Below are 19,808 nucleotides of genomic sequence, written 5' to 3' on the forward strand. Positions count from 1 at the left end.
TTTAGTCAGGAGCCAGAATTTATTCCTCGCCCCCATTACCCTGGGCCCAGGATGAACTACCCACCACCAAGTAATGTACCTGGACCTAGTGCACAGGGACCTTATGCAATTGCAAATTTTATTTTTATATTGTTACGTTTTATGTTAAGTTTTATTTTGCATATAAACATATATAAAAAGTTACGTCTCGCATTTTATTCAATATTTGTACAAAATAACAACTATACAACATTCCATGTTTTCATTACATCCCAACAGTAGAAAAGTCCTACAGATATTTATAATTTTGTTTAATCCTTCCAACTAGGGCTGGGCATACACTTTAAAAGTCAGCGCTTCTCAACCTGCCGCCCTCCAGCTGTAGCAAAACGACAACTCCCAGCGTGCCCTAACCCTGGGTTCACACCTGAGCGTTTCTCAAACGCGCGTTTTACGCGCGTTTTTGTCGCGCGTTCTTATGCGCGTTTTTTGTAATAGTAAACGCGCGTTTGACGCGCGTTTGTGTCATTGACTGCAGTGTCCTATGGCCACAAACGCGCGTCAAAACGCCCCAAAGAAGCTCAAGTACTTGTTTGAGCGTCGGGCGTTTTACAGCGCGTTCGTACGCGCTGTAAAACGCCCAGGTGTGAACCATTCCCATAGGGAAGCATTGGATTTCATGTCTTGAGCATTTTACAGCGCGTTTGAACGCGCTGTAAAACGCTCAGGTGTGAACCCAGGGTAAGAGCTGGAGAATATCCAGCCATACTGGGACTTGTAGTTTGGCTACAGCTTGAGGTGCACAGGATGAAGACGTTCTTTACCAAAAACTTGCTGGTAGAGACCTGATTTACATATTATAAAACTTCGTTTTTATAAGAAACGGCTGAATGAAAGTAAGTAACACCATTATATTTTAATATATCGCACTATAAAGAATGTAACTAGCCCAAAAAAAAAAATATGACTTTAGTGGGGTGACAGAAGCCCTTTAAAAATACTCTTCATAGAGGGCCCGAACGGCAAGGCCATGAAGGGTCTGGTCCATTCTTCCTGATGAAGAAGAGGTACCAGGTTCTAATAATTCAACTTCAGAGGGAGCATCATGAATCCTGACAAAGTTAGGCAGGATCACACGTGCTTTAATAACTAGGGTGGCATTGTCCGGCACCATCTGTAAGGATGACAGGAATACTCTCCACTTCTGTGTGAGTATTCCAAATGCACATTCAACGACGGGTTCTACTCAGCAGATAGTTAAAAATATGTCTGCTGTCATCCATGTTGCGTCTGGGGAAGGGGTGCATGACATGTGGTGCCAAAGCAAACCCTTCATCAGCCACAAATACAAATGGAGCCGGTGGTCCCGCTGAACCGGGCAGCATTCTGGGCTCTGTGAGGGCAAGCTGGTTGGCTCGAAGTCTCTAACACATTCTGGAAGTAATGAAAATGCGCGCATCTGCAGTGTTCCCATAGGCCTCAATGTCCACAATTATAAACTTGTAAGTACAACCAAGTGTCAGCCAAGGCCATCATCACGACAGAGAAATACTATTTATAATTGTAGTACCCTGAGTGAGGCGGCTTCTTAACACGAATGTGTTTGCCATCCAGTGCCCCAATGCAGTTTGGAAACTGTACATCCACATAAAAACCCTCAGCAATTCGGATCCAATCCTCAGCCTTAGGCTCTGGCATCACCGCTTCCCGTAGTCGCTGCCAAATCACATCACATGTTTGGCGAACGATCCGAGAAATTGTCGAGACTCCCAGCAGGAACTCATAATGCAGAGATACAAATTAATTCCCTGTTGCCAAAAATCTGAAATACACACACAAAAAAACAAAAAACTGAAATCTAACACAGATATACTGTAATACCGACCATTTACACCAAATCTAGATATGAACATTATCCCATTGCAGCAACACTATCACACATATAACAAATTCGAAAAATCACCCTTCATCGCGCCGCTGAGAGACAATGGGGTGAACCCAATGCCTCCTCCACCTCGGTTCCACGTTCAGCATAGTAGGCTGATGACCCTGCTCCCGAGAAAGCAGCCAGCGCAAGAGAACCAGTTCCTCCTCAGCCATGATGTAACAGAAAGTTGTATCCAGAAACCAATGTCTGCCAAACACAGGATTCCAAGTACGCTCTCAATGCTGCAACAAGCTGATGAAAATGGAGTCACAACTATCACATGATCAAGTTAAATAGGGGGAGTGAAAAAGGGGATGTGGCCTAAAATGACGATGTTCCTTTTTCCATTTTCCTCAAAAAATTAATTGTATACGAAAACCATACGGATGTGTTTTTGCAGAAAAACGGAACGGAAACACAATGGATCGCAAAACCATACGGTCGTGTGCAATAGGCCTTAATCAGTGAGTTATGTATACTCCAAAATGGTGCCATTAAAAACTACAACCTGTCCTGCTAAAAACAAGCCCTCCTATGGCTTAATCAACAGAAATTAAAAAAATGTTATAGCTTTTTGAATGTGATGATCAAAAAAAATATTTGAAGTCAGTTTTGCTAGGACCAGTGTTGGTGTACATCAGCGATGCCCAACCAGTGGCCCTCCAGCTGTTGCAAAAGTACAACTCCCAGCATGGCCGGACAGCCTACAGCTATCAGCCAACAGGAGGGCATGATTGGAGTTGTAGTTTTACAACAGCTGAGGGGCCACAGGTTGAGCATGCCTGGCGTACATTATGCCACATTTATTAAATGACTCATGTTTGATAAATTTATCAAATTTGTCTTCTCTTTAAACCTATCATTTGTGTCAAGAAAAGTGACTCCACCCTCCGCCTGGAGTGAGATGGCGACTTTATTTGGAACTTTTTAAAAAGTCTCAAAGATAAATCTGGAGTGAAAGTCATTAACATGGCTAACCACACCCACTTTTCCACCCACAATACAAAACTGGAGTGAGTGGTGGAAAAATTGCTAAATATCTATTTTTGCGACTTTTTGACACAAGAATTCTGGAGTTAAGGTATGATAAATCAGGGCCCTGGACTCCGGCAATTGCAGAGGTGGGACCTGCACCTATCAGACAGTGGAGGCATATCCTAGCGATATACCCCCAATGTATGAGATGACACAACACCTTTAATATAACTTGACATAATGACACAGCCCAGATTCTGTTCGGACATTTTCGTGGCATGCTGTTACAGGTGCTAGAGCATAACTTAAGGGAAAAAAATTATGATGATTTTTTTTTTAGCAAGTGCCCATAGACTACCTTTCCAAACAGAAGATTCATACTTACCTGCACCCCGCGGCACTGGTTTTCCGCACTACTGCCCGCATGTCCATTTTCCGTTCGCTGCAATGTTTATATCCACCACAGCATGGGTATAGTCAAGTGCTCTGCTTCTGCTGCCAATGACATACAATGACGTGCTGCTTGTGGCCATGTCACTGCTGAAGCCAGTCATTGGCTGCAGCAGAGCATATTACTATGGCCACACTGTGGCAGATGTAAGCACAGCGGAGAACTGCATAAGACGGTGTGGGGAGCAGGTAAGCATGAATCGTCTCTTCAGAGGGGCAGGCTGCGGGCACTTGCTAAAAGCTATTTTTCCCCAGAAAACCTCATAGGCCACATCTTTAACAGTTATAAAATAAAGTAATGCAGAACAGTTTCCTCTTTACAATAAATTAAATGATAGTATTAAGCATTCTTATATAACGGGAATGCTGTGGTGCAATGCGAACAGCAAAGCGACTTCACCAGAGCAAGTGTTCTTCCTGCGCGGACCTGAGAATAATGCATAGAGCGCCGGATCAGTGTTACAGAGTAGGTGTAATCTAGTATTGACAGCTAGCTTTTGATTTTAATGATAGAAACTTGACACATATGTAAATACAATGAGTACAAAATGAAATGGGTGTATTCCACTTTTATTTTAAAGGGTATCAGTCACCAGTTTTATGGTGTCTAAGAGCAACATACCGTGGTCCGCAAAAAAAAAATATAACCTGTCCTATTCTTGTCCGTTTTGCGGACAAGAATAGGCAGTTATATTAAACGGAACGCATATGGACGCCATCCCTGTTTTGCAGATCGCAAAACACACAACGGTCGTGTGCATGAGGCCTTAGCAAAATGCTGGGTCACTTTTAGTGCTGAACGAACCTAAGTATCCGAAGTGGACTTCTGTCACGGATGGTGTATGCAGAAAACAAGAAGTAACATAAAAAGATCCAACTGACTTGATCCCAAACTAAGGAACTGCTCAGCCCATGCAAAGATCTCTATGATAGAAAGTTGCATGTCCACGTACCTAGACTGAATGACACCTGCAAACCCTATAATAGTGAGGGGACACGACCACCGGCTCCATGCATTTAATACGGAGGGAGTCAGGGTCACCTAGAATCAAGCCAACAGGAAAACACAAATACAGAAATAGACTTATCTGATAAACCAGCAGTAGCAACTTCAAGCAGTGAACACAATCCAGGAAGTAGTATAAACCGCAAAGTGAGGCAGTATGGGAGGGGATATAAAGGGAGGCAATCACTGCTAATAGATGACAGCTGGGAGAGGGAGAAGAGATGTCAAAGCGAAACCAAAACAAAAGAACATCATGCAGGAGGTACTGAAGAACGTCTGTCAGAACTTCTCAGAGATCTGGCGGTGACAACTTCGATCTGAAAAATCAGGAAAACATTGATTTGCCGTAAAGCTGAATTGATTTTTCCTGAAATAGAGATAAAAAATAAAATAAATACTCGCCTCATTAATTTGCACGCAAAGAGCCCGCTGTGGCCATCTTGATTGAAGATACCGCATGAAATCTTGTGCACAGTGACGTATGACGTCACCACGCCGGCCCATGTGATCACATCATTAAGATGGCCAATCACATGGATAAGGTGAGTATTTTTATTTTTAGTACGCCACTGGTCATGAATATTCATAAGCTCCTTGCTTTCTTTCACCCCCTGCTGCTGATTCTGTTGAAAAACAACTGTCAATCAAAGACGGATGGGAGGGGAGAGCCGTGAGTTCATGAATATACGGGCTTGCATGTACTGGAGCTGTTAAAACCTAGCAGCATAAAACTGGTGACAGATTCCCTTTGAAGAACATTCCAGACAATGTTGATAATAAAAACTAAGCATCAGGGCTCATTCACATGCGCCATGTGTGAGAGAGGGATTGTGCGTTCTGGACTTAGGAAGCGCCAAGCATCATCATGACTGATAATGCTATGTGCCTCTGTATGACCTTATTGTTACAGAATCATAGTGACAGCTTTATTCTGCAAAATCAGAGTTATCATACTGTAAATAGGAAAAAGTTAATAACCCCGCAGTTCTAATTTTAAAAATATTTTGTAGGGCAACGACTTTTAAACGACCCCGTACTTCTGAAGAAAAATCTGAAACAGCAGCCAAAAAAAAAAAAATATATATATATATATATATATTAAACTGGTGCAAAAAAAGAAACGGCTACCCGAAAAGATCTTGCAAAAGCTGGATTAGCTCCAGGGCAGCAGAAATTATGGCACTCAATAGGTACCACCATCCAAAACTCTGTGGAACCAACATTGTCTTGCGCTACAGCTCCTGCACAGCCTGAGAGAGTGGCAGATGTACTGTAGAAGTAACTATACTTGATGAAGATGAGGCTGGTGAATCAACTTTGTCTGAAGGAATAAATTACATATACACGGAAGACCTGACTGGTAATTTAGGTGAACGGGAGAAAGAGGGAGAAGCAGAAAGTTCAGACTCTGACATTATCTTGTCAGAAATACCATCCACATCGGCAGTTAGCAATGCTTTTGAGGCACCAGACCCCATGTGTAGTTTGGCTACTAAACTAAATTTTATGAAACTCCACCCAATCCAGCCATTGTCAGACGCTACCTATACACCGCCTTTTAAAGCACACAAGGTTTATCTAAGGTTTATCTGGGGGCAGTGCAATTCTATTGTATAGAAACACAGGAACTTTCAACATGTATGGCTTTTTGCCCTAACAGTTTTTCCATTGCTGGGTGAAGGGCTATCAAGGCATCAAGCCTCTGTATCTACTTATTTAACTGCTGAAAAGAAAGGAGATATTAAAACATTGATCAATGTCAACTTAGTTAATAGACAGAAAGAAAAGGTTCAGCAAAATCGCTAAAGTCGTTGAAAGAATAAATTGATAATATTCTTTGTATTTCAAAATTGGCTCTTGCCTATAGCGGGAAGGATGAGGCAGTTCATGCTTTACTGAATGCTGAATTAAATCATGGCAATTTCTGGAGTTGGCAATACTTTGCAGCAAATATGATCCCACATTCAAAAAACATGTCGACACTAAGTAATAGCCATAAGTGAAAAGCCGAGTAGTCTTGTTACTTTCTTAAAGGGATTCTGTCAGCCCAATTTTCGACACAGGAGCTGTTCATATCATCATATCAGTCTCCTTTATCTAAATAAAAATATACTAGCTTTACCCCCACCTGCCCTTTCATTTTTGATAAAAATCGCTTTTATTTATTGTATATGCTAATTACTTTCATAACGTGCCCAAGGGGCTGTCCCTCTGGCCGTTGGTGCCCAGCCGCGCCCCGCTGTTAATCATTCACTCCTCTCTGATTATTATTTTTTTCACAGTGTGCCGTAATCTCACACATGCGCCAATGTTACACATGTCCGGGCCCACACGGTGTCCTGGAAGCAGCCTCGTCCAGGGGAATCGCACATGCGCCAGCTTTCTGTGCACTTCGCTTGACCCGGAATGGAAGAGCGGAGAGGCGCCAGATCAGCTGACAGGTGGAGGACGCAGGTGAAGCAGCGAGAGGAAAGCCACAGAGCCAGCCACTGGGGAGCCATTTTGAGAATACTACCCTAAATAATAAAAGGTACAGGTAACAAATGTCATGTAATAAAAAGGAGCCATCATTATTGCATTTGATCATAGAAAGACCATAATGGGGGACATTATTCAAAAAGACTTCACCCTGGACTAAGAAAACCATACTGGTGGGGTGCTCATGTATACCCTAAAAGATGTGGGGCACCTGCAGCAATAAAAATTTCAGCTGCATACATGCTACGGTAAAACCATTGTCACAGATATAAGTGACAAAATGTAGAGAAGAAAGGAAAACCTGTACCTGGCAGTATTTGAAGAGACTTATGTATTCTCGGTGGATAACCCTTTCCTGCGGTCTATTCACTTGTTCCTGCGATATGTGGACGATATTTTTCTGGTCTGGTCGGGGAGTGAAGCGTCCTGTCATGCATTTGTTGACTATCTCAACACGCTGTGACAGAGTGTCTGGAGAAGTAGTGGATGGGGTCTATGTGTGCCCAAGATTTCTCACTTCTGTCATTTAAAAGCAACCAGGGAAATGTTTAGGAGAGGTCTGTGCAATTCGGGTTTGCATAAAACCTGTTCTTAGGGCCTGTGTTGCTGGAGTGGGGAGAGAAGGGTGGGCCCCACTCCATCCGGACAGTCCGGCTTTTGGGCTGTCAGGTAATTACTCCTCAGGTGTGCTAGCCTGATATAAGGTTGAGAATGCAGACACAGCTCTCTCAGCCTGGGAACAGGTTACCTGCATGGAGCCTGTGAGAGCACTACAAGAGGTACGGACTTTGCTATTTTGTTTGGGTGCTTGGCATTAGGCCGGCACTTGGTCAGGGAGGTTTCCTGCTGTATAGTTAGAGCCGGACAGGCTTAGGATTTTTGTTTGCTATGTTTTATGTTCTGTACCTCAACCTGACAATAAAACTGGCTGAGGTCAGTTAAACGAAGTTCCTGCCGTGTGGACTGTAACTTCGTCGGTGTGCCTGCTAAACTGTGCCTGTCTACCCAGGAGACGACAGCCCCGCTACCTAATCCCTTACATGTGGTGGAGGATGCGGGCACACCAAATTCTGGCATAAGAAAAAAAAAAACTTAACATTTAAAGGGACAGAGTCCATTTTTGTGCGGTGCACCAAAGACTGTTTTCTGCCTCTTGGAAAATGGAGGATGTGGTTAAAGCTATGTTGCAAGCTGTTGCATCGCAACAGGAGGCTACCCGAGTGCAGCGGGAGGCTACCCTAGTACAGCAAAAGGCGCTTGAGGAAACCAGCCGCAGGCTGACGGCCCAACTGGAGGCTGCACAAGAGGCGCAAAGAAAAGATCGGGAGACCTTAGCAGTTGTGGTGCAGCAGCTAACCAGTGTCGCTGGACGGGTCCCAGGGATGGCAGAGGCCCCTCATGCCGCCATAAGGGCTAGTCACTTTCTGCAAAAGATGACAACCGCAGATGACGTGGAGGCCTACCTTACCACCTTCGAAAGGACTGCCGAGCGAGAAGGTTGGCCAAAGGCACAGTGGGCCGGACTGTTGGCCCCCTTCCTTTCAGGAGAACCCCAAAAGGCATATTTTGACCTGGAGAATCAGGATGCTATGGACTATGTTATGCTAAAAAAGGAGATCCTTACACGCCTTGGGGTTACTCTTTCGGTCCGTGCTCAGCGTGTGCACAACTGGGACTACAGTATGGATAAACCTCCACGTTCCCAAATGCACGACCTCATACACCTGACCAAGAAGTGGTTGCAGCCGGAGTTCCTGACAGGCCCTCAGATGGTGGAACGGGTTGTGATGGACCGGTACTTAAGGGCCCTCCCCGTTACCTTGCGCAAGTGGGTGAGCCACGGTGACCCCCAGAATGCTGACCAGATGGTGGAGATGGTGGAGAGGTACACATCCGCAGAGGAGCTACTGAGTCTGCCGCAGCGCCCCCCAGCCCTGCAGCGGAGATCTCCGGGACTACCTGGTAAGACTGTTCTAAGGGAAAAGGGGGCTGGCAGAAGCGATGTATCTGTGGGTGCAAGTGGAGAGACTGGAGGCCCAGGCTCTAGAAGCTGGCAAGCCATGCCAGGGAGATCTGTGGCCTATAAGAGACTTAATAGGGACTTAATAAAATGTTTCAGATGTCATATGCCAGGTCATGTTGTTGCCAATTGCCCAATGTTTGGTGAACCAATGCAATGTGATGCCTCATATATAAACCGCCGTTTATCACTGTATGCCCAGCCTGCGTGTGTAGCATTACTAAATACTGCGGGGGAGAAACAAATGTGTGTTATTACGGTGGAAGGTAAAGATGTGAGTGCCTTGTTAGACTCAGGCAGTCTGGTCACCCTTGTAAAAACGGATTTGGTAAACCCCAGGAAATGGCAAACTAAAACCATGGCGGTAACCTGCATACATGGAGACACCCGTAATTATCACACTGCTGTGGTAGATGTAAATACCCGATACGGGGCAGAAAAATTTATGGTTGGTTTAGTGCCTAAGTTAATGCATGATGTCATCATGGGGCGGGATTTTCCACATTTCTGGCAGCTATGGGAACATAAACTTTCAAATGCCTGTCAGGAAGGAGATGACCTACCACCGGGTACCGAAAGGTGTGGGTATTTAAGAGAGACTTCTGTTGATGGTGAATCGTTTCCCTTGTCTGTCATGGTAGGGGAGCCTGAGGTCTCTGACCATAGTGATAGGTTAGAAGAGGGTCAGAGCAGTCCAGAGAGGGAAGACTCACTTAATGACAATTTGCCAGACCTGGCAGTACGGAAAGAGCAATTTGGTGCTGAGCAATTAAAAGATCCCACCCTTACTAGAGCCAGGGAAAATGTGAAGTCTATTGATGGTAAACTGGTGGAACCGGATGGCAGACTTTGTTTCCCGCATATGGCTGTGAAACATGACTTGTTGTACCAGGTGGTAAAAAGGGGAGAGGATCTGGTGGAACAACTGGTGGTTCCTAAAGTGTACCGACGCACGGTACTAGACATTGCTCATGGTCACCTTATGGGGGGGCATTTGGGAGCTGAAAAGACTACAGACAGAGTCCTTCAAAGGTTCTTTTGGCCTGGGGTCCATAAAGATGTTAAAGACTATTGTGACACCTGCCCCGAGTGCCAAATTTCGGCTCCTAGGCCACACTATCGTAGTCCCCTGGTACCTCTACCAATCATTGAAATACCATTTGAGAGAATAGCCATGGATCTGGTGGGGCCTCTTGTAAGATCTGCTCGAGGCCACCAACATATTCTCGTAATCATGGACTACGCTACTCGTTACCCGGAAGCTATACCCTTACGTAATACGTCATCGAAGGCCATAGCTAAAGAGTTGGTGCAGGTGTTCAGTCGCGTGGGACTACCAAAAGAGATCCTAACAGATCAGGGTACCCCCTTTATGTCACGCATCATGAAGGAGTTATGTAAACTGTTCAAAGTTAAACAGCTGCGTACCTCTGTCTACCATCCACAGACTGATGGACTGGTAGAGAGATTTAATAAAACTCTAAAAGCCATGCTTAAAAAGGTGGTAGACAAAGATGGGAAAAACTGGGATTTCCTTCTCCCTTATCTCATGTTTGCCATCCGTGAGGTGCCTCAGTCCTCTACAGGCTACTCCCCATTTGAGTTGCTATATGGTCGCCACCCTAGGGGTCTGCTAGATATAGCAAAAGAAACTTGGGAAGAAGAAGCTACCCCCTATAGAAGTGTCCTAGAACATGTGGTACAAATGCAAGACCGTATATCTGCGGTGATGCCTATTGTACGAGAACATATGGCCCAGGCTCAGGGGGCACAGCAAAGGGTGTATAACCGCAGTGCCAGAGTACGTACCTTTGCACCAGGTGACCGGGTTCTGGTACTGATCCCTACAGTAGAGAGTAAGTTCCTGGCTAAGTGGCAAGGCCCCTTTGAGGTGATAGAGAAAGTAAATGAGGTAAACTATAAAATCCGTCAACCAGGTAAGAGGAAGCCTGAGCAAATATACCACGTCAATCTTATAAAACCGTGGAAAGATCGACTATCACTTGCAGCTGACACCTCCTTCCCACCAGAGCAGCGGTGCTCTGGGAAGCCCCTGTTGCCAGAGGTAACAATTCCCGACTCCCTGGCCAAGACACAAAAGGTAGAAGTGCAGGGATTCCTCTTTAAGAATAGGGATTTTTTCTCAGAGATCCCAGGTCGCACCTCTGTCATAAAACATGACATCATTACAGAACCAGGGAAAAGGGTTAAGCTGCGGCCCTACAGAATACCAGAGGCCAGGAGAGGGCTTATCTCTGAAGAGGTGAGGAAAATGTTGGAACTTGGGGTAATTGAAGAGTCCCATAGCCAGTGGTCCAGTCCTATAGTTCTGATCCCCAAACCAGATGGCAGCTGGAGGTTTTGCAATGACTTCCGAAAGTTAAACACCATATCTAAGTTTGATGCTTACCCAATGCCCCGTGTTGATGAGCTCATTGACAGGCTCGGAAATGCCAGGTATATAACCACTCTAGACCTAACCAAGGGATACTGGCAAATTCCCCTGACAAATGAGGCCAAAGAGAAAACTGCCTTTGCCACTCCTGATGGGTTGTTTCATTATGTGGTCTTGCCGTTTGGTTTGCATGGAGCCCCTGCAACCTTCCAGAGGGCGATGGATAAGATTTTAAGACCCCACAGACAGTACGCAGCCGCATATCTGGATGACATCATCATCCAAAGTCCAGACTGGGAATCCCATCTATCTAGGGTGCAGGCGGTTATCAATTCCCTGTGTGAGGCAGGCTTCACAGCTAATCCCAAAAAATGTGCCATTGGTCTTGAAGATGCTAAGTATCTAGGTTACATCATAGGCCGAGGCCTAGTAAAGCCCCAGTTAAACAAAATCGAAGCCATACAAAGGTGGCCTCAACCGGTAAACAAGAAGCAAGTCCGTGCCTTCTTGGGGATTACAGGCTATTACCGGCGATTTATACCTAATTTTGCTTCCCTTGCAGCCCCATTAACGGACCTGACAAAAGGGAAAGACTCTGTCATGGTCAAGTGGTCACAAGAGGCTGAAAAATCATTTCAGACTTTAAAAACCCTCCTGTGCGCTCAGCCAGTGCTAATAACCCCAGATTTTAAGAAAGGGTTTGTCCTACAGACTGATGCGTCTGAGGTGGGACTGGGGGCAGTACTGTCACAGGTAAGGGATGGAGAGGAACACCCTGTACTGTATCTGAGCAGGAAACTTGATGACCATGAGCAAAAATATGCAATTGTGGAAAAAGAGTGCCTCGCTATTAAATGGGCCCTGGAAGCACTCCGCTACTATTTGCTTGGCCGTCACTTTGAATTGGTCACGGATCATGCTCCCTTAAAATGGATGTGTGAGAATAAGGAAAAAAATAGGAGGGTAACAAGATGGTTCCTAGCCCTGCAAGAGTACCAGTTTACCGTAAAGCACAGGCCAGGGACCCAAATGGGAAATGCAGATGCCTTGTCCCGTGTACATTGTCTGATGTCCAGATGTGTTCCAGCCCCGGGTCTGAAACAGGGGGGGAGGATATGTGACAGAGTGTCTGGAGAAGTAGTGGATGGGGTCTATGTGTGCCCAAGATTTCTCACTTCTGTCATTTAAAAGCAACCAGGGAAATGTTTAGGAGAGGTCTGTGCAATTCGGGTTTGCATAAAACCTGTTCTTAGGGCCTGTGTTGCTGGAGTGGGGAGAGAAGGGTGGGCCCCACTCCATCCGGACAGTCCGGCTTTTGGGCTGTCAGGTAATTACTCCTCAGGTGTGCTAGCCTGATATAAGGTTGAGAATGCAGACACAGCTCTCTCAGCCTGGGAACAGGTTACCTGCATGGAGCCTGTGAGAGCACTACAAGAGGTACGGACTTTGCTATTTTGTTTGGGTGCTTGGCATTAGGCCGGCACTTGGTCAGGGAGGTTTCCTGCTGTATAGTTAGAGCCGGACAGGCTTAGGATTTTTGTTTGCTATGTTTTATGTTCTGTACCTCAACCTGACAATAAAACTGGCTGAGGTCAGTTAAACGAAGTTCCTGCCGTGTGGACTGTAACTTCGTCGGTGTGCCTGCTAAACTGTGCCTGTCTACCCAGGAGACGACAGCCCCGCTACCTAATCCCTTACAACGCGCAACCAGATGAAAATGCGATTCACCATCAATTTTGGGGGAGGGTCCCTTGATTTTCTGGATGTGCGCATCACAGTCACAGTTGGTATAGTACACACCAGGGGCTTTCGTAAGCCTACAGCGACTAACTCACTTCTCCACCAGGCCAGCTTTCACCCGCCATCAGTAAAACACACTGTCCCGTACGGACAATTTGTCCGTTTGCAGAGGATCAACGATACTGACACCGGGTTCCTCGAGCAGGCTAGCGAACTCAGAGACAGACTGCTGGATCGGGGTTACCCAGCGAGGAGAGTCTCAGCAGCCCTCCGTAGGGCCGCCAAACTGGACCGTAATTCGCTACTCATGGAGAAAAGAAGGGATAGGACACCCCCTCGCTTTGCCTTTACCTTCAAGTACAGCCCTGCCTCAGAAGCAACCAGGCAGGTTATTAATGAGAACTGGGACCTATTGAAAGGGGATCCATCTTTGAAGAACCTCTCTAGCCAACGACCTCTAGTCACGTTTAGAAGGTGCCCAACCCTCAAGGATAAGTTAGTTAAGAGTGTATTTAGCACATTTCAGGAAGAGACCTGGCTTAAGAAATCCAGAGGTAATTATAAGTGTGGGCACTGTTCTTTCTGTGCACTGAATACTTGTAGTAAATGGCTACAGATAGGAGGAACTAAGCATGTAGTACGCGACTTTATTAATTGTCGCACACCCTATGTTGTGTATGTCGTCTTTTGCCCTTGTAAAAGATTTTACATTGGTAAAACGATCCGCCCCTTATTTGAACGCATCCGTGAACATGTTGGCTCTGTACGTTCGGGTAGAGGTTGTCCACGCTTGATTGAGCATATCCGCACCGCCCATGATGCCCATCCACATTGTCTTTCCTTTGCGGGAGTGGAACATGTTTGACCCATCCCTAGAGGCGGGGATCGGCATCGCCTACTCCTGCAGAGGGAAGCAAGATGGATTATACTCACTGGGGCCATGGGAGCGGCGGGGTTGAACGACAGGAACGACATGACTGTTTTCCTTTAATGGGGCACAGTTCCTGTGTCAGTAGCCAGCTATACCTGGTGACCCGCATTTGCGATTCATTTGTTCCTATGCGTATCTTTAGTCGCATGGTTATTTAGTATTTATCACTTTCAGCATAATTATACCCTAACAGGACCCCAATAGATATTTTTGCATTCATTTCGCATGTATTTGTTCCCCCTGTTCGCATTTTTAAAGGTATGATTGTCACTAACCTGCGGCGCACAGCTGTAGCCGATTGTGCCGGCTACGTGGAGCCGCCTCTATAAAGCGCAGAGTTGCGCGATGACGTCCACAGCGGCCAGTGGAAGCGCGATCACATGTGTGAAACGGCCGTAGCCGCTACTACTTGCTACAGAGTGTCTGCCCCAGGATCCTATATGCGCACTGTCTTCTTATGAAGTTTGAATAAAGCAGCAACATAATATCAACTTCGGTGAGTGCCGCGCATCTGTTCCTTTCTTCTCTACATTTTACAAATTGTTTTGGCTTGACCTCCCTAACGCTGAGCACCACATACAAAGTTTACTATACCACAGAACCGGCTTCTTGCAATACAGGGCTAAAAACTAAGTGTGAGCAGTGCCGCCATATTCACTTTCTCACCTTCAACATTGTTCTATGACTTCTAAAATGGCAGAGAACGCTGATAACACTGAGGCCCCCATAGCCGCACCAGAAGTCGCATCAGAAGCCGCATGTGGTCTTACACAGGGACGAGAAGGGGTGGACACTTTCTTTGCAATATGTGATCAGAGGGACTATGTACATGCCATAAGTACCAAAGCTTTGGAGTCCAAGATTTTTCAGCTTGCTGACAAGGAGGTGAGACTCTTTTGGACCATCAAATCCTTGAAATCTTACAAAGAGTGTGGATGGGTCCCTAGAGGCCTGCGCCTATTTAAGGACATTATGCAATACAATGATGACGCTAAGTTTGTAGGGGAATGGAAGGCTGCTCACCAACCATTCTCCACACAAATCATGGAGCTTGTATTAGCCCGAGACCTGGGATTTCTTCTAAACTTCGTGCACTAGTGGACCAATATGTAATGGCTGGATTCCTACAGAAAGGTATGATTGACCGACTTATCCCTGCTCATCGTAATAAACCCGACCCCCAGGCCGTCCCATCATAGCCGGGATCGGGTCAGTGACTGAGCCACTATCTGGCTATGTCGACTGGCTCTTCAGACCACTGCTTGTGAGTACCCCCACATATCTAAAGGACACAGGCGACTTTCTCCGGGCACTCGGGTCCCTCGAGTGGCGGAGTGAGTTTAGCCTGGTGTCCTTGGATGTTGAAAGCTTATACACCAGGATCCCTCACGACCTAGGACTTAGGGCCATTAACCTTGTCCACAGTAGAAGTGACAAGGACATGGTATTCAAAAACTTTATTCATGAGGCACTGGACCTTGTCCTTACCAACAACGTTTTCTATTTTGATGGCCAGTGGTACCGCCAGGTACTAGGTACCACAATGGGCACACCTGTCTTGTGCACGTTTGCGAACCTGTACCTGGCGGTATTTGAAGAGACTTATGTATTCTCGGTGGATAACCCTTTCCTGCGGTCTATTCACTTGTTCCTGCGATATGTGGACGATATTTTTCTGGTCTGGTCGGGGAGTGAAGCGTCCTGCCATGCATTTGTTGACTCAATACGCGCAACCAGATGAACATGCGATTCACCATCAATTTTGGGGGTTGGTCCCTTGATTTTCTGGACGTGCGCGTCACAGTTGGTGTAGTACACACCAGGGGCTTTCGTAAGCCTAGAGCGACTAACTCACTTCTCTGCCAGGCCAGCTTTCACCCGCCATCCCGTACGGACAATTTGTCCGTTTGCGGAGGATCAACGATACTGACACCGGGTTCCTCGAGCAGACTAGCGAACTCAGAGACAGACTTCTGGATCCTCTAACAGGACCCCAATAGATATTTTTGTATTAATTTCGCATGTATTTGTTCCCCCTGTTCGCATTTTTAAAGGTATGATTGTCACTAACCTGCAGCGCACAGCTGTAGCCTATGGTGCCGGCTATGTGGAGCCACCTCTAAAAAGCGCAGGGTTGCGCGATGACGTCCACAGCGGCCAGAGGAAGAGCGATCACACGTGCGAAACGGCCGTAGCCGCTAACACTTGCTGCAGAGTGTCCGCCCTAGAATCCTATATGCGCACTGTCTTCTTATGAAGTTTTAATAAAGCAGCAACATAATATCAACTTCGGTGAGTGTCGCGCATCTTTTCCTTTCTTCTCTACATTTTGCGAATTGTTTTGGCTTGACCTCCTTAACGCTGAGCACCACAAACGAAATTTGCTATACCACAGAACCGGCTTCTTGCAATACAGGGCTGAAAACTGAGTGTGAGCAGTGCCGCCATATTAATTTTCTCACCTTCAACACAGATATAAGTGACACATGGAGTGGCTCAGTTTCTCACACAAACAAGCCACAATGTGTTTGGGAACTGTCACATGGGTTATGGCGGTGGTACATAGACATGCATCAAGGTGTTTGGCCACAGTCACATGGGATATGGGGAGCTGGTAGCGGTGGCACAGAGACATGGTTCAAGGTGTGGGGGTATTGGCACAAGTACTCAGGGGGTGTCACAAACACTTGGATCATGTTACTTCTACAGTACATAAAGAGTCTTCAAATTTTGAGATAGTATTGTGGGTCAGACAACTATTCAAGAGCAATAAATTTTTTAGAAAGCATATAATAGTTTTGGAAAACCTTGACAAAAAAATTGCTTTTATTTGTCACATTATTGCTTTTATAATTTTGTAATACATTATGAAAGAGGTTCAAGATAATTGTAAAAAAATAACCTTAATTAAGAAAAAAAATTAAGAAAAATATAAGACTTTCTATGTTATTTTTGGAGTGGTGGGAATGTTCTTATAAAATACATTTAATATTTTGCGTGGTTGACCTGAAATGGATTATACATCTGTTATTTTTTTGCCCACCCCATATAACCACTTCCCCTCGGTGACTACCCAGTTTTAAGCAAAATTTAAATTATGGATTCTGTTTGTTGAAGAGAGCAAACAATGAAAATTTTTATTTCGTCCATATATTTGCCATATTTCTAATGTGCAGTCTACATTATAGTTTAATTCCTGTTTACTTATTTTCTTCTAATTTAATTATATTGTCCATTTTTTTAGGTCAAAAATGCCGGGGTACATAATAAATAAATGTCTCAGCAAATCAGGAAAAAAAGGTCAAACTGATGATATCCAATTACATTGTTTCTCAAAAGATCTCGCCAGAATAACTTTGTGGTTACAAAGTATGAATCAAACGTTTGAAGATCTTCCTGGAATGACACAGAGAATATTTGAAGGAACCCAGCAAGACAAATATCGTATTTGCTCTAAACACTTTACCACTGAATCTTATATTATCATTGTGGGTGACCGAACTCTGAGGCCTGGCGCTGTTCCAACTATATTTCCACCAGTTGAAGATGGAGAAAAAACAAATACATCAAAACTTAAAAATAATTCGATCCTTGAAAACGCACGCGTCCATTTCAGAAAAAGACAACAATGTTGGATTTTGAAGAATATGTTACAAGTATGTCTAAAGACATTGGTGAACAGAATACCGCTACACTGTTTGTGGATACAGGTACCCAAACAGAGTTGTCACTACTGAATGTAGTTGTTACCATGACCGATGGAGCAGTAATCCATTATGATCGTAGTGAACATTCTGAAACCCCCGGAAAGTACTATAAAGAACCTATGCAATCAACACCACTAGAAAAGATGATACCAACCAGTGCAACTACCAAGAACTATTTGGATTCTCCACTCAAGAAAAGACCATATTTGAAGATTGGATTATCTACTCATGAAGAAGAAATTACTATAGAAGGGATTTAGCCACTTTATCCAATCCCTTACAACCAAGTCGTGGAAGAAAATAATTCTGAAGACCAAAATGTTTCTGAAATTCAAACTGCTAAAGGTGATGAAAGCTATGCTCCAGAAATGCATAGTATGGATACTTCGGACCTCCATGATAGTGCATCACTTTTTCTCAATCTCTTGAAGGTTCCACCAGTATCTTTTGAAACAAACGACAAACTCACCATTGTAAATAATCGAAAATTCCTTGTTTTTGAATCGTGTTTGGACAATCTCATCCTAAAATTTAAGTGTCAACATAACTAGGATTGCAATTACATGGTTCACAGCTTTAGGCCTCTTTCACACTACCGTTTTTTTTTTCCGTTTTGCGGTCCGTTTTTTGCGTTCCGTATACGGTCCGTATACGGAACCATTCATTTCAATGGTTCCGCAAAAAAACGGAATGTGTTCCGTATGCATTCCGTTTCCGTATTTCCGTTTTTCCGTTCCGTTGAAAAGATAGAACATGTCCTATATTTGGCCGCAAATCACAGTCCGTGGCTCCAGTCAAGTCAATGGGTCCGCAAAAAAAACGGAACACATACGGAAATGCATCCGTATGTCTTCCGTATCCGTTCCGTTTTTTGCGGATCCATCAATTGAAAATGTTATGCCCAGCCCAATTTTTTCTATGTAATTACTGTACACTGTATATGCCATACGGAAAAACGGAACGGAACAACGGAACGGAAACGGAACCACAACGGAAGCAAAAAACGGAACAACGGATCCGTGAAAAATGGAACGCAAAACACTGAATTCAACATACTGTAGTGTGAAAGAGGCCTTAGGCCTCTTTCACACGACCGTATGGCTTTTTCAGTGTTTTCTGGGCCGTTTTTTCCGGATCGTTGTTCCGCTTTTTGTTTCCGTTGTGTTTCCGTTTCGGTTCCGTTTTTCCGTATGGCATATACAATATACAGTAATCACATAGAAAAAATTGGGCTGGGCATAACATTTTGAATAGATGGTTCCGCAAAAAACGGAACGGATACGGAAGACATACGGATGCATTTCCGTATGTGTTCCGTTTTTTTTTTGCGGACCCGTTGACTTGAATGGAGCCACGGACCGTGATTTGCGGACAAGACTCAAAATCTAGCAGAACGGAATTGCGGACATACGGAAATGGAATGCTCACAGAGTACATTCCGTTTTTTTTTGCGGACCCATTGAAATTAATGGTTCCGTATATGGACCGTATACAGAACTCAATAAATGGCCCGTATACGGAACGCAAAAAAGTTTGTGTGAACGAGCCCTTAAGAAAAGACTAAAAGGTACCTACTGTAAAATTATCTGAAAATGTTATCAAGGCCACACATATACTATATTCGAGAGTCAGCCAAGAGTTGGTAGGTATTGTGCCGGTAATGTTCTAACCGCAGCAGCAATCCTTTTCAGTGGCAAAAATTTTATGAAAACTAAAGAGTTTTTAAATACATTGGGCATGGTAAGCATCAGTGAAAAAACATTCTACAGATATCAAAGTCTATTCATTTTTCCAGCTATAAATAAGGCTTGGACAGCTAAAAAATATGAAATGCAAGCATCCATGCAAAGCAGACCATTGTGTATTGCAGGAGATGGAAATTGCGACAGCCCCGGTCACAGCGCAAAGTATTGCGTTTCCACCATGATGAACACGCTTAATTATAAAATCATTGACTTTGAAGTGATTCAGAAAACACAGTGTGCATCTTCAATGGCAATGCAAAAATTGGGGTTTAATACTGTAATGGACAGAATCATCGCCTTGGGTTCCAAAATAAAGGTCTTTGCTTCGGACCGTCATGTGAGTGTAAGAAATAAGATGCGTACAGACTACCCAACCATCAATTTGATGTCTGGCACTTTGCTAAATCCATCAACAAGAAGCTTCATAATGCCAGTAAAGTGAAGTTCTGCAAAGA

This window comes from Bufo gargarizans, chromosome 4, assembly GCF_014858855.1.
Source record: "Bufo gargarizans isolate SCDJY-AF-19 chromosome 4, ASM1485885v1, whole genome shotgun sequence".
Taxonomy (NCBI): domain Eukaryota; kingdom Metazoa; phylum Chordata; class Amphibia; order Anura; family Bufonidae; genus Bufo; species Bufo gargarizans.